General features: G+C 42.6%; 1 pseudogene; it reads left to right on the top strand.

Annotated features, from left to right (window-relative positions):
- The first annotated feature begins 5,792 nt into the window (after positions 1–5,792).
- LOC133792218 (DNA-directed RNA polymerase subunit beta''-like) lies at positions 5,793–16,959 on the top strand (annotated as a pseudogene).
- The last annotated feature ends 4,849 nt before the right edge of the window (positions 16,960–21,808 follow it).

The following is a 21,808-nucleotide window of genomic DNA, read 5'->3' as shown; positions in this document are numbered from 1 at the left end:
CTAGCCATGTGACAAGCAATCACTTAGGCCTTAGGCCCTGGCTCTGAGTAACTAGCTTAGACTAGTCAAGCGCTTATAGGGTTCATTGACCTTAGGGTCAGTCCAGCGTTAATGCCTTAGAGTCATTCAATGCTGATATCGATTAGATCTAATCTTCATTCAGCCCTGCGTTAAGGACGCTTATGCCGTTTCTGACTCTTAGGTCAGTGATACACGACTAGTGCTGTCCCTGACTAGTCAGTGCCATACACAATTAAACAACATTCGCTAGCATTTAATATGCAAACAATGTCCACATATATCAACCAACATGCCTCAACAACAATCATGCATGTCATATACACAGGGTGCCGTTTTCTTACCTCCGGTTCGAGCGAGAATAAAAAAAGAACGACTCCTGAGAACGATCGACCTATGATTCCTTAGCGGTTACCTAATCATAATGAAAATCAACAAGGAAAGGGTCTTAACCTAAACCCCACTACTGGGACCTCGAAACATGCACACACGGTGAGTAGATTCGATCCCGGGCCTTAAGGATTGAAATCCCAAGCCAAAAACCCTTAAAAATACTCAAAACGGGACTTTGGAGGAACAGGGTAGCGCTACAGCGCTGCTCAATAGCGCCCCAGCGCTATACTCAGAACCCCCAAACCACCCAAAATCATCCTGTGTAGCGCTATAGCACCCTAGGATGCGCGCTAAAGCGCTACCCCCAGACCGGCTTTCCCCTGAAACTTCCTTCTTCGACTCCTTCGATTCTAACCTATTTCCAATGCTTCCAAATCTCATTTTTGGTGCCAAATGAACCCAAAAACCATCCTCACATACCCCAAACATCACAACCATAAGAACCCTAGCCAAAACTCCCAACAAAACCAATCATTCAACCTAGAAATCACAACTGAAAACCAGAACTTAAACAGAGCAAAACAGGGAATTAAATGGCTAGAAACTTACCCCAAGCTCAGTTTATGATGCTCTTCAATGGTGGAACACACTCCCAAACTCCCAAGGCTTACTTCCCAAGCCTGAATCCTCAAGAATGGCTCAAAAATCACAAAGAGCAATGAAGGAGAAAAGGTACGGGAAAGCTCTTGATGATACTCTGTTTTCCTCATCTTTTACAACCTAAAAATGACTTATATTTATCCTAGAGGTGAAAAGACCAAAATAACCCTAGGTCAATTAAGGGTTTCTAAAGGCTCCCAAGGGAAAAATTGACATTTCCCACTCTTATCGTTAATCTTAATTAACGCTCTCCAATTCCCACTATTCTCAATAATCTCAAACACCAATAATTCATATCCCGTTACCCTTTAATTCCCGGCAACACTTTAATCATTAAAATCACCCCAAGATTCACCCGAGCCCCGAACTTAAACCTGTTATGACTAAACCGCTAATTAATATTCCAAGATCGTCTCAGGCCGAATAGCTCGAACAAACCTACATTATAATGTGGTCTCAACAATATGTCACCGACATGCATACAAATATACAATTACGCCTTCAATGGGCCAAATTACCAAAACACCTCTGTAATGAAATGTGGACCCACATGCATGCATTTAACATCATATTATAATATAATTCACATAAACATGCATATTATCATTTAATGGCATAATTAAACAGTTATGGCCCTCCTGGCCTACTAATCCAGCCTTTGAACCACATTAGGGAATCCGAGGCATTACACCTTTCATGCTTGCTATTACCCCAGGAGTTGGGAATTTCATGGTTAAGTGGTATACAGAAGTTATCACCTTCAATTCTCTTAGGGAGGGTCTCCCTAATACCGCATTGAAGGCTAAGGCACAATCCACCATGAAAAAGTTTTCCATTATGGTGGTTTTCCTGGGTTGTTCCCCCATGGTGAGGGCTAAGTCAATTGCACCTAGGGGTTGTATCGAATCCCCTGTAAATCCGTAAAGGGAGGTATTGCAGGGCTTCAGGTGCCAGATGTTCAGACCCATCTTCTCCAAAGCAGGGCGATACAGGATGTCTACAGAGCTTCCGTTATCCACCAAGACCCGATGTACTCTCATGTTCGCAAGCTGGACAGTCAATAGCAAAGGGTCATTATGAGGGAAATGTACACCTCGTGCGTCTTCTTTAGTGAAGGTTATCGAGTCATTCTCACCATTGAAACTCTTCGGGGGGCATTGCTCCAAACTTAAGACGCATGGTGGTGGACTTCGTCTGGCCTCCTTGACATATTTGTCTCGCCCCTTCCTTGATTCACCTTCGAATCCTAGCCCTTCGAAAATGGTCCTGACTTTTCCTTGTACCTTCGGGGCCACCTCTCGTGCCCGCGTCGAGGACACCTCTTCTTCCGGTCTTTGGTTCTCTTTGTGGATGTATCTGCCCAAATGTCCCCTGCGTATAAGCTCTTCGATTTCTATCTTCAAATGGTTGCATTCTGTGGTGGTATAGCTGATATCTTTATGATACTGGCAATATTTACTGGGGTCTCTTTTTGACTGGTCTTTTTTCATTGGCGGGGGCCTTCTAAAAGGGACCTGGTTTTCATTTATGATGAAAATATGTTCCCTAGCGTGGGTGAGGTCAGTATAAAAGGTGTAGGGGCCTTGCCTGCACTCATCTGTGTGCTGGGGCTTCCGAGGCCGATCCTCTCTTGTTCATTCATAGACCCTCTTCTTCTTTACACCGCCTTGGCTCTCCCGGATTGAGGGTTTTGGTGGGGACTGGTCTTTTCCGGCCTTAAGGCTTTCGTGACCATCCTCTACGCGAATATATTTCTGTGCCCGCTCGTAGTAATCATCCAAATCTGTGACCTCTCTCTTGAGCATGTTATCCCATAACTTACTTCCCGGGCATACTCCGGCCGTGATGGCCATTTTTAGCTCTCTACGGGTCAAGCTCCCTACCTTGGCTGCCTCCATATTGAACCTGTGGATGTAGCTCTTCAGACTCTCATTTTCTCCTTGTTTCACATTAGCGAGGCTGGTGCCCGACATTGTGTAATCACACATGGCGTGATGTTCCTGGAGAAATTCATCAAAAAATTGTTGCCAAGACCTGATGGACCTTGGTCGAAGTTTTTTGAACCATTTGTATGCATGTCCTTTCAATGTGACAGCAAAGCAATGGAACCTGGTTCCGCTACTAATCCCCCTTAACTTCATCAGACCGTTAAATGCGTCCAGATGGTACTTGGGATCTGTGTTTCCTTCATATGGGGTCATATGAGGCTCCTTGAAGTTGGCTGGGAGCCGGATGGCTTGGATTTCCCTAATAAAGGGCATTTCATGGTCGAACTTGTCCTCAATGGCTTGTCCTCCAGATGCAGTGATGATCTTTCTCCGTAGGCTCCTCATTTCTGTGTCTGGGTCTTGTCTCCTCTTGCTCAAGGAGTCTCTCAACGTGGACGGGTTAGCATCTCCCTTTCCTTTGCCTTCCTGAGGTGCCATAGGAGGTGTAGTCCTTTTATTCGCCCTTTTCTTATTGAGTTCCTCTCGTAAATCTGAGGGTGTTTTCCTTAAGGTGACTTCGACTTCGTTACGAGGGCCAGCGTTGTTCTTCTGCTCTGGCCTCTGGGGCTGCTTCGGTGGTCCGGGATGTTCGTGCTGCTTTGTCCAGGGGTATTACTGGTGGAGAGTCGAGTCCTCCAATCTTCCACTGGGACTGTGGTCTCTACCCCCTCTTGACCTTTCTCTTTTTGCCTAGGGAAAGATATGTTTGATTTCCCTTGTAGCAGGCCATTCAACACCTCTTGCATGTTCTCTAAGGTGGTTTCTAGCCTTTGGTTCTTACGGTGCAGTTCACATATCTCCTCTTCGTAAAATTGAGATCTAGAACTCGAGCTCACATAATGGACCCGGGGATGCTTGTCAGGTTTGCGCGTCGATGGGCACTGATCTTGCCGGTCGGAGTTCGGCACCTGCGGTGGCCTCGGGGGCGAGAACTCACCGGCATCTCTTGTAGGGGCAGTTGTTGACCTTGGAAAATTCTCATCAGGTGGGATGGCTGGGGATGAGGCCTCCCTTTCATCTTTGTGGACCTCGGGATCCTTTGGGGCCTCCACATTTTTGGGTAGAGGAGGCTTCTTCTTGGAGGCTTTCAGCTGATCTCCATCAAGGTGGACCTCCACCTCTCGTGGCTCTCTCAGTCGTTTAGAACGTCTTGGCATTTTTTTCTGTCGGAATCAATGGAAGAACAGTGGCTTGGCACTTATTCTTCCCACAGACGGCGCCAAACTGTTGACGGTGAGAACTCGTCAACAAAGTTAAGTTAGAAAAAATCAAAGTATATATCTTAAAAATGAAAAACTTCACGGATCAAATAAGAAACTTAGAAAATAGTTGCAGAGGAAAAAATGGAGAAAAGAACTTGTATCTTTCTTGGTATAAAGCTATAGTGATTTTTCAGCCCCCCTCAATGTTGAAGTGGGGTTCCCTTTATAATGGGCTCTAATGGCCCTTGATACATTGTGGTCCAGGGGACCAGATCGTACACAAGTACATTGTCAAGGGAGTGGTATGAGGTGTAGTGGTATCGGCTCCAGTACATGGTCAGAGTCTGGCGGGATGCCTCCACTACTTATTTAGTATGAGTGTCAGAGAAGTGGCGCCAGACGTAGTGGTGCAGGTGGTTGTGGTATCGACTCTATTATATGGTCAGAGACATGCAGGCCATGTCACCACTCCTCGTACTTCCACCACTTGTCCTTAAATGTTGAAATCTCCGTAGGTCCTCATAGGAGACACGATCTTGAGGTGCAGGATGCGAGACACCTGGTGCATGCAGGGGTCGTGGTGCGAGATGGGGCCCTTGGGTCATTGGCGCGAGGAGCTTGTTGGGCGAGGTGCATGACGAGCCGTGGTGTGGCACGAGACGAGGCCCTTGGGTCATTGGCGTGAGGCGCTTGCGAGAGAGGTAAATGGCGAGGCATGGTGAGGCGCGAGATGTGGCTCTTGGGCCGTTGGCATGAGACGCCTGCAGCACCCCAGGTGCCCCTTCACGAGATGTGGCCTCGCGAGATGTGACCCTGCGACACCTTCGACACTTCCCTATGACCTCCTCGGTGTGAGACACCCAAAGCACCCCCGGGCCACCCACGAGACGTGGGTGATAGGCGCGCGAGATGATGGGTCTCGCAAGGTGCAGGGCGAGGCGTGGTGAGGAGTAAGGCGAGGCTTTTGGGCCATTGGCACGAGACACCCGTAGCACCCCAGGTTCCACTTCGCGAGATGTGGCCTCGCGAGACGTGACCCTCCAATGCCTCCATCACGCCCCTATGACCTCCTTGGCACGAGACGCCTAAAGCTCCCCAGGTGCCATTCATGAGACGTGGGTGATAGGCTAGCGAGATGATGGGTCTCGCGAGGTGCCTGGGTACTTGGTGCCTTTGCATGAGGCGCTTAGGCCTCCAGGTGCACAGTGCTTCGGCCCGAGGCACTTGAACCTCCAGTGAGGTGGGATCCTGTGTTGCCACTAGGAGTGTCGTGAGTGCATTTTCATTTTCCTCAATGAGGCAGAGACATGCGGGTGGATTTTTTGCATCCACACTAGACATTAAGGTGATCCTAACATCCCGTGCTATCATGGGGTTTAATCCCCGAACAAACCTGTCTCTCATCGCAGAAATGGTTTGCACCAAGTCAGAAGCAAACTTGGCCAACCTATCAAATTTCAGGGCATACTCATTCAGAGTCATGTTGTCTTGAACCAATCTAGAAAACTCATCTACCTTTGCAGCTCGAACTGCGTTGTTGTAATATTTCTCGTTGAACAAATCCTGAAATTCATCCCAACTTAATACTGCGATGTCTGGGTCTGCGACGTACGTGGCACAGGCCACTCTCTAATTACCTACAACCCTCATAAAGTCCACGATGGAGGTGGTCATACTCATCCACTGCTTAGCTCACAGTGGGTCTGGCCCTCCCTCAAAAGTAGGAGGGTGCTGCTTTCTGAACCACTCAGATAATGGTTCCCATCATTTTTGAAACTCTGGCTGCTACTGTACGGCTGGTACTAGTGCAGCAAGTGGTACTATTGGCGCATCGTTCCTTGTTGGAACCTACTGCTATCTCAACTGGTAATTTTTTTCTTCTTGTCTCTATAGTCTGACTTGAATTTCAATAAACATCTAGTGCCAATTCTCAGGAGCTAACGGAGGGTTCTGACCCTGGTTATCATCTCTAGCTCAGATTTCATCGACGACTAGTTTTTTTGATCGCCTTGGAGGCATAACTCTCCAAGTATATATGCAATCAATGACTCAGCTCATCAGACAATGATAACAGATTCAACAACTGCTCCATAATTCACATCTGATCCAATAAGCAACACTCATAAACATCATGCTAATTGACATCATGCTAGTTCAGATTATTTTGGTAAAAAGGAAAGCAGTATTTCTGATTATTCAGAATTTAATCAAATTATAGATAGGGATCATTATAATTTAATATTCCCTTCTATTCTCCACAAAAATTCTGATTTTTTTATTGACAAAGAGGAGAAGAAATAGATTCATCATTCCATTCCAATGGATTCAAGAACGAGAGAACGAACTAATGCTCCATTCTAGTATTTCGATTGAAATACCGATAAATGGTATTTTTCATAAAAATAGTATTCTTGCTTATTTTGATGATCCTCAATACAGAAGAAAGAGTTTCGGAATTACTAAATATGGGGTTATAGGTTTGCATTCAACCTTCAAAAAAGAGGATTTAATTGAGCATGTAGGAATCAAAGAACTTAAGCCAAAATATCAAACAAAAATAGATCGTTTTTTTCATTCCCGAAGAAGTGCATATTTTACTCGAATCTTCTTCCACAATGGTACGAAACAATAGTATTATTTTAATAAATACACAAATAACTTTAAATATAAGAAGCTCAGTAGGCGGATTGGTCCGAGTGGAGAAAAAAAGGATTGAACCTAAAATCTTTTCTAGAGAGATCCAGTTTCCTGTAGAGATGGATAAGATATTTTGCCACAGTGGCATCTTGATACCACTAGGAAGGGTAAAAAAAAAAAATTAAGGAATCCAAAAAATTGAAAAATTGGATCCATGTCCAATGGATCACACCTACCAAGAAAAAATATTTTGTTTTGGTTCGACCCGTAATCAAATATGAAATTGCGAACGGTATAAATTTAGAAACACTTTTTTACCAGGATTTGTTGCAAGAAAAGGATAATAAAGAACTTAGACTTGTAAATTATATTTGTTTACTGGGTTTTTGGAAACTAGAATTATAAAAGATAAGAGAGCTTAAAAAGAAAGGATTTAGAGAATGCAAGCAAGGTTTTTACGTGGTTGGGGCATTAATGAGCCTTAGTCCACGAGACAGTTGTATTAGAGCTTAGAGAACTTTTGACAATGGAGTTTTCTATAAGTTTGAGCAGAGTAACTGCTTACAATCAAAAGCTAGCCTCCCCTCCTTAGTGCATTACTATTCGTATTTATAGGCACATGAATGCATTGGGCTTGGGCCGGGCTAATCGAGGCCCAATGAGGGTGTAAATACCATTGGCTTCTCTGATGGGAGCCCAATACAAAGGATTGAAATATGAAACATACATTAATCAAAGCCCATTGGGTCAGCCCGAATAAGATCTTATTCTAAGACATGCGAAAAACTAGTGTTTCAGTCTGGGTGTTATGGGCTACGAGGAAGATTTGGGGGACAAGATCGGTCAGAGTAATGGCGGCGCAGTTCTGAACCAACGGCGTACAATCCTGAGGTAGCCTCCTCTGCAGGCTAAGCGTGGGGACAACCCCCATGCTTCATGGAATGATGTCAGCATTGGGGACACTTTATCACCCCAAAATCGGACAACCCATCCAGGTCCGTTTACCAAGGCCCCCCTCTGTTTACCAGGGCCCCGTTTCATTTACTAGGACCCGGGTTCACCCACGGAGATCCTGGTCCAATCTTGGATTTGGGAGCCGCGACCTCCTTTACCGTACCTCAGGGGACATCCCGGTACGCGGTCCCGGGTTTATACAACCTGCCCTGACGATGGTCCCGGCTTACTCTCCCGGTAGCCCTTTGGGCCTTGCCGAGACTTAGGCTACCAATACCCATTTTCCCTTTGCCTAATGGGCCTGGTCTGGGCCTTAACTCCCAGGAAAGTGGCCCATGGACTTATAGAGTGGATTCGTACATGTTGGAAGAAATAGGGATAACAACTACCCCCCAAGCCTTCATCTGGGTTGCGCGGTGGAGGCTTGTCTCCCTCCCGGACCATCTTAGCACTTCCTGGCTTGTTTCCAAGGCGACGGGTCCGCGGACGGGTAACACTGCTTGCTGATCGATCACGGAGTGAAAACCTGCTTTGATGTCCGGGTCAAAATTCGAAAAGCCTAGACTGCTTACCAGGATCTGGGTTCGTTTACCAGAGCCCCGGTTCATTTACTTCAGGGCCATCTGGAGACCTTCCTGTTTGCTTTACTTCATCATGAAGGGCGCACGTGTCCCTTTGTGACTGGTGCATTGATAGCACCTGGTTTTGAAAGGTCAGCAGACATTCTATTGATTATTGTGCTGAGGGCTAGTATGTCAGCTCAGTTTATGAAGCGTCTCATCCGCATGAATGTTCCCATTATTATCTCTGCGACAAAGAGAACCATTGGATGGGACGATCTTTGAGGTGCTCTTTTTCTGGACCGTTGGATCGAGGCGGCACGGATCACGCCTATGGGGTACCATGATCTAGTACTCGAGTAGGTCCATTAATGTCCCTGCACGATCCAGGACCGTGTGATGGGGGGGATCGCGCCGAACCGTTAGATCGAAACAACCTTCTAGTTCTTATAAATAACCTCAGATTTTCATTTGACATCTTTACATTCTCAGAAAAGAAAAACGCTTAAAGGACCTTTTATGTCCGAGCTCGCTGACGACATTTTCCATCATCTACTTCGTCTTCGCCGTCGCTTGTTCCCAACGCACCCGATATTTGCACCTTCACCTAAGCAGACGACATCGGCCTATCCCATAGACGAGCTTTTGAGCCGCCTTCACCTGTTCAAGGCCGCGATTTTACCATCACTGTCGCCGGAAAACCACCATTCTTCACGACCAGCCTTTTCTAGTAAGTTTTCCTGAATTTTTCTTTTTATTTTCTTGCGTTTGCCATACCATCATATTTTTCTGTTTAGGCTATTAGATCTCGCCTATGTTTAGACTAGCTCTGGGTGCATTAGATTAGGTTAGGAAAAAAAACTAGTCAGGGCTGTCTCGGATCTCCTCAAGGTTGGGGGGTTCCCGGACAATCGACAGTAGGCTAACTTAGGAGAAATTCAACTAGATCCTTTCGTTTTCATTCCTGATCAGGGTTCTATGGCTTCTTGGTGATCCCGGACCTGATCCGGAGGGGACTCCTCCAAGCAGTTCGTAGGAGAGCCCCTGTACCTTAACCAACCTTCTTGGGTTTTGGTGCTGAATGCTTGGTGGTTTGTTTTGTTCTATTTTTCTCCCAGATCATCATCCATGACCTCAAGCGTTACCCTTCATTCGGAAGAATAAGTTAATGCGGCCCCTATCACTCTATCAGGATCCAAGACTCCCAGTGGCAACAGATGGGAGATGGACGGGGTGTAGAACCTGTTTTGAAATTATCGGATGCTGTACGCCCTGGAGAAGCATTTGGGCATGGAGTCGACTCTTGGACTATTCTATAACCGCCTGGTCAAAAAAGAGGAGAAGGCTGACACCGGCGTGGGCGAGTTCGGGGCCTGGAGTGTAGGCCATATTAGTGCGGGATCCACTCTCTCGCTTCATGACTACTTCGCGCAATTCTTCAAGTTTGTGGGGATTGCACTATTCCAGCTCCTGCCTCAAGCATACTGACTGCTTGCGGGATGGAGCATCTTTTGCATAGCGAAGCAGATCCACGATCCAACACCGGCAGAGTTGTTGTATTTCTACAAGCTGGAGCCGCAGGTCAACGTCAAGGACAAGACCCTGGACGACTTCTACAGGCTGAAACCGCGTAGAAACTATGCTACTTCTACCAGCACATGGAAGCACCCCCGGATGTCAGACATTACTGGTTCATGATGTCTAGGTTTATTTTAGAAAAGAACCCCACGTTGATGCTGGACTTCCAGCGAGTGGAAAAGTGGCTTCCCGTTCCCTAGTTTCTTTCCTATTTTCATTTTTTATTCCTCATTTTCGATATATTGCCTTGGATGGCAGGACCCTATGCCCAAACTCCCCTCACCCAGTTTATCCTAGACCGGAAGAAATTCTACTCCGCGTTATGCGCGAAAGATTTGGACGTAGGGGGCTACATCAACACTGAGAACCTCCGGGTGGTCGGGATGCTGGCGACCAATCAAATGATCAAGGCCCCCAGTCTCCAAGAGATACAATGTGAGAAAGGCCCGACATTGAGGGAGGAGCTGGTCCTTGAGCACATCAGGGTTGTAGAGGTCGCGGCCTTGGCAGACGCGGCCAAAAGGAAGTGGGACCAGACTGAGCAGAGGGAGAGTGCCACCTCCGAGGAGTTGGAAGTCCTCTTTGACGAGGCCCAACCGAACATGGGGACCCTCGGTGCTAGTGTATCAGGGCTAGGTAATTCACCTTGGCTTTTGACTTATGCTCCGCGAGTTGGGGACTTAGTTAGGGATAGACTAGCTTATCGAGGCCCCCTGTTCGGGGCTGATGTATAGATGAGACCCTTATCTCCCATCACTGTAGATCAAGAAACTCTCATGTATTTGTCCGGGTTTCTTCAATACGGGAACTTCTTGGACCCGCATGACACGGGAGACCGAGTCCCTTCCTTCACCTTAGGGGAATTAAGTCAAGTTCAAGGTCTAGACAAGGGTTCGTCCCGGAGTACTTTTAGTCTTGTTATTACTCATTTGCCTTGACTTGTTTAATTTGCTAATTCACTTTTTGTTTGTTCACTTCAGAAGGCTCTGACATGTCCAATCCCATGGAGAAAATGAAGAAGGCCCTTAAAGTCTGGGCTGCCAAGGCAAGTGCTTTGGAAAAAAAGACCGCCAAAGGCACACCCAAGCCAAAAACTTTGGATGCGACCCTTGAGAGCTCGATGTCGGAGCCTAACTCAGTCCGGGAGGCCTCAGCCGTGGTCTCGATCAAGACAGTTAATCCTAAAACTACCTCAGCTCCTCCTCCTCATCCTACGGTGATCGACCTAGAACGGGACCCGTTGGTGAGTCAGAGTTCTGGGAAGAGGACCGGGGACTCGGGCGCGGGTGAGGCTGCGAGAGGGACAAAGAGGGCCAAGATCAAAGGCACTGACTCAGCCGAGGAATCCTTCGAGGAGAGTCATCTCGCCGCCAAGGAACTTTCGGAAGCGCCCGCGCTGCCCGTCCATCCGGATCTGCCCGAAGAGGGAGAGGCGGTTTTGAGGGAGGAACAATCCAAACTAGTGTCCCAGACATGGGAGAATGGCTGGGAGAAGAGGGAGGAGGTTTACTGGGCCCTGATGATTCATCGTCAAGCCGAGTTCTTGGAGCATCCAACAACTTTTAGTGCTTCCCAGCCGATTGTCAACCAGCTTGCTGCTGAGACGGGGTTCCGTTGTAAACTGGGGCAAGACACGGCTCCGTTTGCTGCAGATTTGCTGGATCAGGTGGGGGCTACTATGTCCAACCTCCAGTTGAAGCAGTACGCCACCATAGCAAACAAGGACATGTTATTCATCTTCGAGGCTCTCCGCCACCAGGCCACTGCTGTAAGTTATCCGTTTATACCTCCCATGTCTTCTTGCACTTTTAACTCTTCAGATTTTTCTAACTTCAATCTTTCCAGGACACTCTATTGGCTCACCGGAATGCGTACTTTGCGGCCAAGATCGCAATGAAAATGGAGACAAGCCAACTAAAGTTAGAGGCGGCCGTGAACCAGTGGGAAGCTGCTAAGGAAGCCCTTGCCAAGGAGGTGGCTGAGGCCAAAGCGGACCGCGAAGAGGCTGCCCGGACGAAGTTTCAACTTGAAGAGACTATGTCCTGGCCGAGAATAGCAAGCTGGTGGTCGGTTTGGAGGCGGAGCTTCTTCGAGTAAAGACCCTGCAGGAGGTGGCCAAAGCCCAGTCTACCTAGGACCGGGAGAGGATCATCGGTCTTGAGTCTCAAGTCCACGAATTGGACGACCTATTCCGACAGGAGGTGACGGTGCATGATGAGACCCATCGTGAGAAAGAAAAGGCGGACGCCATGCTGGATTTCACCTTTGACGAGGCCATCTACATGGCCTGGCTCCAGGACAAGAACATGAACCTCTTGCTCTACCCCGACCCCGTTGCGAAGAGAGCCAAATTTGAGGCCAAGGAGAAAGAAGAAGCCGAACCCTTGGACGAGGAAGAGGCAGACGGAGCTAACCTGGAGGCATCGGGGCACGACGAAGCCTAGGCTGGGTCTTCTATTTGTTTTTCTCTCTTTTTTTTTTTTTTATTATTGTAACATTTTTATGGACACGGGTGCGTCTAAGACAATTTTTATATTCGCATTTACTTCATTTCTTGCATAAGGCTTTCCTGTTTCCATTCGTTAAACTTTTACTAAGTGTTTCCACCACCTTGTGTAAACGAGTCAAATGTCCGGTTCTGGTTCCAACGACCGGGACTGTTGGGGAAAAGTTGCAGAAAATGACTCTTCCGGTGACCCGTCTTTGGGTCTCGACAGCCTGGATTAGACTATTCTGGTTTTACAATATGGGCTCCAATAGCTCGAACCACCCGAGATCTTTAGATTTTAACTTATCAACTCGCTTTAATCCTATTGCTCAGGTTCCAATGGCCTAGGCCATTAGGGAGTTGATAATTATCACTAAATCTATTCGTCCCGTCTCAAGTGTTCAGGTTTTGACGGTCTAGACCATCAGGGATTAGCTGACTAGCTTATTATAAAACCTAGGTTATGTTCTCACGGCCTGGGGCATTTATAAGACTACTTTTAGACACTTATACCTGAGACTCGTGCTCCAATAGTTCTGTGCTATTGCAGAGATGACGCGGACGGGTATTTGGTTGTTTGGGACCACGCTCGGTCAACCAATTTTTAGGTATTTTATATCCCCGGGACACGCATGTCCGGGTTAGGACTTGGGCTAGCCCGTATGTCCTATTGGATATTTCACCTCCCGGACTATGTATGTCCGGGCTGGGACCAGGCCTGAGCTTTACACTACAAGAAAAAATGCTTTTAATAACACCGAAAATGTGTTATCAAAACATACCATAACACTTTTTGATGTGTTAAGACCGACTATGTTATCGTAGGTCAGGGTACTTTACATAACACTTTATCATTGTTATACAGATGTGTTATTATACTGTCAACGATAACATAATTTCTGTGTTATTTTAATAAATAGATAAGTGTTTAATTATGTTATTTATAGTCAATTATATAACACATTTCAATACTTATAAATTTGTGTTATACTGGACTTTAGTATAACACATTTTCGGTGTTATACTACACTTTAGTATAACACATTTTTTGTGTTATACTACACTTTAGTATAACACATGTGTTATATTAACTTAGAGAAACATAATCTTTTTTTACTTACACAAAACTAGGAAAACAAATATGAAAGTTGAAGCCAAATAAGGTAACATAAATAGATTTTTATTAATTACTCAAAATGTAATTACAATATTTAGTCTACTAGTCTAGGCTTAAGAAATCATATTACAACATAATTTATGCCCAATTCAGATTCCTTTATCGCTAAATACAAAACAAGAAATGTATAAAAAAATTAGTGAAATACATTCTTCCATTCTAAAGGCCTCAACTACAAATGTTGTCAAGAATTGCTCCAAAGAAATCATCTCAATATACCTGCACATTGTAAAATAAAAGTCCTTTTATTATTAAGAACATAAGACTTAAGCTAGTTTCCACCTATAACCATATAAAGTTTAAATTAAATTTGTAATAACTCCAAAACTTGACGAAACAGCAGGGTAAAGCAAGATGTACTACCATGCAAAACAACGATTGAAGCAACAAAACATATTGCTTCTTCCCTCTAAAATTAAACAAGAAATACAGAGAAAAACTCAGAACCTGCATGTATTAATTTAAAGAGCATTAATTTAAAGATCCAATCCTAGGAAGCCACAAACAGATAAAAACTCAGAACCATCATGAAATTTCTAGGAAGTACGAAGCATAAATGTAGAAAGACAGCTCTGACGTACTGACCTGTTCAAAAAATAAAAGTGTTACTTAATTATCAACACATAAAGAGCATAGAACAACAAGATTCAATTGCTACCGCAAAAGCAGAAAACATAGAAACAAATGACCAAGGGATGATCAGAAAGTCATTCTCTTCAACACCAAAAGCTAGTTTCTTATTGTTACTAAAATCACTCCCATAAAGAAATAATATAAATCAAGAAAAACAAAAAGAACAAAGAACATAGAGAGAAACTAATTTCAAAGGAAAAATAAAACAAATAAGGTCATTAAATACAAGAATTGAAACTTATCACATTTGAGAGTAAAGGAAACCAGGAAACTAGACCTATGCAACTCAGGAGAAAAATAAAGGGAAAGGACAATTCATACTAACTAATTTATCACCCTATATTCCATAAGAAGAACCAATATGAAGAAACAATTCATACAGTTTGTACTAACTTCTATCCCCATTTATTTCTTCTCTAAAGACCTAGCAAGGTTAATTCCTTTCTGTAAATTTCAATACAAACATAGCATTGATGTGTAAATAGCTTTGGAAAAATTCTCTCTGTGATAGGTAACCAATAGGGCATCAAGTATGGCATCCAAATTAACAAGTAGAATGTGAATACGGCTGTTAGAGGTCCTTTATGAAGCCCATGCTATTCCTCTTATTCGAGCAGTTAACAATAAGTTCGAGTGGAATAAACAGATCACCACAAACTAATAAGAACATATACAAACACGATGGCCATAAATAACAAAGATACATACTAAACATCGATGTGTATCTGGGTGTACCAAATTTTTCGGAAACTAGAATTATAAAAGATAAGAGAGCTTAAAAAGAAAGGATTTAGAGAATGCAAGCAAGGTTTTTACGTGGTTGGGGCGTTAATGGGCCTTAGTCCACGAGACAGTTGTATTAGAGCTTAGAGAACTTTTGACAATGGAGTTTTCTATAAGTTTGAGCAGAGTAACTGCTTACAATCAAAAGCTAGCCTCCCCTCCTTAGTGCATTACTATTCGTATTTATAGGCACATGAGTGCATTGGGCTTGGGCCGGGCTAATCGAGGCCCAATAAGGGTGTAAATACCATTGGATTCTCTAATGGGAGCCCAATACAAAGGATTGAAATATGAAACATACATTAATCGAAGCCCATTGGGCCAGCCCGAACAAGATCTTATTCTAAGACATGCGAAAAAATGGTGTTTCAGTCTGGGTGTTATGGGCTACGAGGAAGATTTGGGGGACAAGATTGGTCAGACAAATGGCGGTGTAGTTCTCAACCAAGGACGTACAATCCTGAGGTAGCCTCCTCTGCAGGCTAAGTGTGGGGACAACCCCCACGCTTCATGGGACAATGTCAGCATCGGGGACACTTTATCACGCCAAACTCGGACAACCCATCCAGGTCCGTTTACCAAGGTCCCCCTCCATTTACCAGGGCCTAGTTTCATTTACCAGGACCCGGGTTCACCCACGGAGATCCCAACCCAATCTTGGACTTGGGAGCTGCGACCTCCTTTACCATACCTAAGGGGACATCCCGGTACGTGGTCCCAGGTTTATACAACCTGCTCTGATGATGGTCTCGGCTTACTCTCCCGGTAGCCCTTTGGGCCTTGCCAAGACTTGGGCTGCCAATACCCATTTTCCCTTCGCCTAATGGGCCTGGTCTGGGCCTTAACTCCCAGGAAAGTGACCCATGGACTTACAGAGTGGATCTGTACATGTTGGAAGAAACAGGGATAACAATATTCTTTATGGAAATGGCAAACCCATTTTGGGAATTTTTGAAACTAGTATTCAATTAGTTCGTACGTGTTTAATGTTGAACAGGGATCAAGAAAACAAAAGTTCTTCTAGCTAAGAAGCCCACATTTACTTTATTGAAGTAAGTACAACTGTTCTGATTCGCGATTTCCTAAGAATCAATTTAGCGAAACCCAATATTTGGTATATAAAAAAAAGAAGAAATGATTCGTTAGGTTTAGGATTGATCTATGATAATTGGTTAGATTGTACCAATCCATTTTATTCTATTTATTCCAACGAAAAGATTCAACAAGCACTTAGACAAAATCAAAGAACTATTAATACATTGTTGAATAGAAGTAAGGAATCTCAATCTTTGATATTTTTTTCATCATCTAGTTGTTTTCAAATTAGTCCATTCAACGATGTACAATATTCCAATGGGATAAAAGAATCAATTAAAATAGACCCTCTGATTCCAATTAGGATTTCGTTAGGCCCTTTAGGAGCATCCTCTCAAATTGAGAACTTTTATTACCTTTTAAAAACTCATAATCAGATCTCGGTAACTAAATATTTGCAACTTGATAATTTCACACACCCTTTTCTAGTACTTCAATATTATTTAATGGGAGAAAATGAGATAGTTTATAAATCCGATCCTTGTAGTAACACTCATTTGAATCCATTCAACTTGAATTGACACTATTTTTATAATAATTATTATAAAAAGAATCCACAATAATTAGCCTTGGGAATTTTTTTTGTGATAATGTATTTATAGTCAAACATGGACCACACCTAAAATTGGGTCAAGTTATAATTGTTCAAATTGATTCTGTAGTAATAAGATTGGTGAAGCTTTATTTAGCCACTCCAGGAGCAACTGTTCATGGCCATTATGGAGACATTTTTTTCGAAGGAGATACATTAGTTACATTTATATATGAAAAATTGAGATCTGGAGATATAATGCAGGGTCTTCCAAAAGTGGAACAAGTGTTAAAAGTTCGTTCAAATGAATTATTTACCTAGCAGTCAAGGGCCAGGCCCTATCACTATAACTCATGCTCTCTAGTCAAGCATGTAGATAAGGCATATATATTTCATTTAAGCAATTAGGCATATAATCACATCATTAGTTACCAAACCATGAGTCGAGCTTATCTTTAGCGACGAGTGTACATGCCTAGCCAATCTACAAGAAATAATAAACCTTGGTAGCTCTGATACCAAGTTGTAAAACCCTAAATAGTTAAGATCGTTACCCCGTGTGTTAAATATAGTGCTTAACTCGTTAAGCGAGTCATTTGGACTTCAAAATGTAATTAAGGATAAACGATAGTTTAGGTATTAAAAGTTTTTGGTTGGTAAGTTGAACTGTTCATTAAAAAGGATTGAATAGTTACATAGGATCCCAAAAATTCTAAATAAAATACAAGTTTATCAAAATTACAGATATAACCAACCTGAGCGACAAATTCTAAACTAATGAATCTTGCTTCTAAACATATCTCGTCCGTGGCGGCAAAGCAGGCTGAGTATGTACATGCCGCCCCTACAACTCAGCAATAAATGGATGGTCCAACTTTCCTTCGCCATTACCTGCACCATGAAGCACTCGTGAGCCAAGGCTCAGCAAGAAAACCCACACAGCTCATAAATATATCTAGATAAACATTAACATGCATTGCATACTCTATAACCACAATTGGTTCACAAAGATTTTCCAAACAATATGCGACTCATGCTAAGTAGATGGATGTCACATATTCACAATGGCCCCGCCACTATGGTGGATATTGCATTCGCATTATGGCCCCACCACTATGGCATACATTACACATGTAATGACAATAACGACCTCCCGACCGAGCGTTCATTACATACAATTATAACAACATAGATTCAAACAAAACATACATTTAACCATAAACAGATTCATGACACGGTCATTCTCGTTCCCTATATTTGGGGCGTACACCCTACACTCGATGTAAGTGTCATTTTTCTTCCCTTAAGTCCTGAGGGATAGGGTAAAATGACAACGAGCACGATCATTTCCTCTCGAGCCTTGCGGTACCTCTAGTCATAACATATTAACAGATATCTATCAAGAACTAAACCAATTGAGAGCTTTAAGATTGAGTCCTAGCCTTTGGGACCTTGAATTATACTAAACCGGGTAGTAGAACCCTTCCCGGGCCCTTAGGTTTGAGTCCTTGCTACTCAAAACCTCATTTGGCCACTTTCCCCAATTAAAGCCGCAGCCCACCCCTGAAGGGCCGCGGGGCGCCTCTAGACAGAGAGCCTCGAACCCAAAAATCCCTGCACATGCGCTGCGGAGAAACCCACCAAGCACCGCGGTGCTAAGTCAGTTCGAGGCACCTTCTACCTCGCTGAGTTCATGCGGGCTGCGACGCCACAAGAACAGTGTCGCGACATGGCCTTGCTAATCGATAAATTCTGCGATTTTAGAAATCGTAAACCAACTCAAAACCTTACAAAAACATCATTCCAATCAATTTTTGACCACGAAACAACACTAGCAACTCAGATACTCAGCAAACAACAATCCATAGTCTAAAAAACACTCCCAAATCCAAAATTTAAGAACATAACAGGACTAACTCAAAACTTTTCCCAAGAACATCATAAAGGAATAAGTTCAAGGATTTTTACCTCTGAATTCCTTCGCGAATACTCAAATCCTTAAGCTTTTGAAGCTCTTAGCAGCCTCCAATCCCAGCTTAGATCATTCCTAGGTTGAAGGCTTCAAGAATTCCACACTCATAAGCTTGGAGACAATTAGCCTATGCTAAGAGAGAGAGAGAGAGAGAGAGAGAGAGAGAGAGAGAGAGAGAGAGAGAGAGAGAGAGAGAGAGAGAGAGAGAGAGAGAGAGAGAGAGAGAGAGAGAAAGAGAACATGATTGCCCAGATCCTTTTGCCCCTTTGGCTTTAGTCTAGTGTATTGGTCAAAAGACCACTTTATCCCTTAATACAATAAATCCCATTCTAAACTTCCAAGGGTATTTTGGTCATTCGACACCCATTCCCACTAAACCTTGAATTACACTTAAAATTCCCAATTAATTCCAATAATCACCCATATACAAATATTTTCCCTCAATTATAACTCATACTACAATACCCCCAGTAATTCCCCAAATTACAAAAATACCCCTAGGCTCACCCAGAGTTGGGTATTAATACCCTATGTGATTTTCTGCCAAATTGCTCACTAGGATCACCTTGTGCCAGACATCTCAAATATATCCACATAATAATGTGGTCCCACTCACAAAGCACATTTAATTACAGATATACCATCAACGAATTACTATTACGAAAATGCCCTTTTTACTAGAAACGGGCCTATAAGCATATTTAATACACTTAAACATGCATAAGTAGTCATATCATAATATAAATCATAAATTCCCATATATAATCAAAATTAAATCATACTAACACATAAACATCCAATTATGCCCTTCTGCCATAGTAATCAAGGCACTAAGCCTTAGTAGCAAAATTGGGACGTTGCATCTAAGATGCCAAAGATATGTGTCATCCTCATTTGAAAATTTTTGTCGTTTGTGTTCCTTGCAGTTTTGCTAATTTAAATAGTTTTGAGTTATTTAGCGTTCATTCATTACGTTTGAGCATATACAATCCGTTTGTATGTTTTGCTTGACAAATTTTTATAACCATTCTTCGAAATAACAATCACATTATTATTAGAAGAAATATAAAAAAAATTGTTCCTGCAACATAGGAAAAGAAACTAAGTTTCTAGAAAATTAAGGAATAAAATAAACTTTGTTCAAAACAAGATATTTTTTCCTAAAATGTAAACAAACTGTTCCCTTTGCTCTAGATGAAACGAGCGCTCCACTTCCAATTCGCATTGTCACCTCATCATCAGCCAGTTCCATTGACGACTCAAGTATCTGCATAGAAGAACAAATATGGTTAGTGGCTCCTGAATCTAAAACCCAGGATGACATATCATCTTCCACTACACAAGCTTCAAGTACAAGCAAATTAAATTTACCTCTCCTTTTCAGCACAGTGAGATGCTTTTTACAATTTCTCTTCCAATGACCGTCAACTCCATAGGGGAAACATTTTCCTTTCGATTCTTTCTTCTTGGAGTTGCTTTCATTCTTTTTCTCCTTGGCTGTTGGTGCCTTCTTGCCTTTGTTGGACTCCTTGTCCTTACTTTTCTCCTTGTCATTGTTCTTCTTCCTCTTCTTGGTTTTCTCCTTCAAGGTTGAAGGTTTATCCTCTGCCACATTTGCTTCAGTCTCTTTGGTCATGGTTTTGTTAAGAGACTTAAATGTTTGGAGTTCATTTAACAGCTGGGTCATGTTGAATTCTAACTTATTCATAATATAGTTGGTCGTTAACGCAGAGAAAGCAAGAGTGAGTGATTCAAGTATGATGCTTACTTGTGTACGCTCATCAATGATGACCCCTTGTATTTCTACTTCATGAATCACGTTAATCATGCTCAAGACATGTTCATGCACAGAAACACCTTTCTTCATCTTAGTAGTCATGTAGGTTCTAGTAGCCTCATGTCTACTTTGATCAGATTGCTCCCCAAACATGGTCTGCAGAGATTCCATTATCTCGAAAGTAGTTTCATGGGTTCATGCTTTCTTCTCAGAATATCATTCATGCTCACAAGCATGTAACACTTATCCTTAAAGTTGGATTGAATCCAGGCATCATATTTGTCTCGAATATTCTTTGGGGCATTGGCAGCGGGCTCTTCAGGAGATTCCTCAACCAGGACAAATTTATGGTTCTCACAGATTAGCATCAGATTCAGAATCGATTTCCATCTTATAAAATAATCACCATTAAGTTTTTCAAGTGAAAGTAAAGCAGTTATTGGATTGCCACCGTTCGACGTTACTGAATGAAATAAAATATAATAATATTACTATTTGAAAAATATCAATTATTCGAAAAGTAAATATGATGCAAGAGTGCAATAATTAAAACACATAAATAAATATTTATTATTCCATGATAAAACTACCCAACAAATAAAGTGCCGTCTTAGGCTCAGTCAAGTTAAATGCAAAAACTTTATAAGAAATCTTATCTTTATTATTTAAAACTTAAAATAACTCTTTATTTTCTCTTTTAAATATAAAGTACCGCCGGTTTGGCCAAGATGCAATTATCCACTGCAAATGCTTAATTGCATCTTTGTAAGTGGAACCCATTATTTCAGAATTCATGACTTAACTTAGAGAGTGCCGCCTTAGGGTCGGTGAAGCCTATAATACATCACTCCTTCCTATCTTTGTTAGAAATCAACCTTGATATTAATATGTCTAGAAACCTTCCTTAGGGGGACAGAAAGAAAGCCACCTCGAGACCCTATTTATATCTTACAGTGTTGTACTAATAATGGAGACCATAAGTCACATTGAGATGGTCATCTTCTCCCACTTACTATTTTAGAAATAATGTGCTTTATTAAACTAATTAATTAATTCTAAATTAATTACTAGTTTATTAATAACCCTATGAATGTAATTAATTACAAAATACATTTAATTATAAAAGAGCATGTTTCTACAATTAACGTGATCTAGATAATTACCCATTACATTCATCTAACTTTACTAAAACACTATTTAAATAGAGTTCGTTATCTTAAAGGCCTATAATAACTATTGCCTTTATTATGGTGTGAGTTACCAAATTTTAAGTAATTTAATACTTATTAGTTTACATTCAATTGATTTCTCCAAAACAATTCATATAAACAATTAGGACAATCCTAAATACTCATGTTTCTAAAAGATGTATGATTAATGAAAACTGCGTGGGGTTTCATGAATGATATGTAATTGACTAA

Source organism: Humulus lupulus, chromosome 7 (genome assembly GCF_963169125.1).
Source record: "Humulus lupulus chromosome 7, drHumLupu1.1, whole genome shotgun sequence".
NCBI classification, from domain to species: Eukaryota; Viridiplantae; Streptophyta; class Magnoliopsida; order Rosales; family Cannabaceae; genus Humulus; species Humulus lupulus.
Note: the sequence above shows the minus strand (reverse complement) of the source record. Positions and strands in the feature narration are given on the sequence as shown.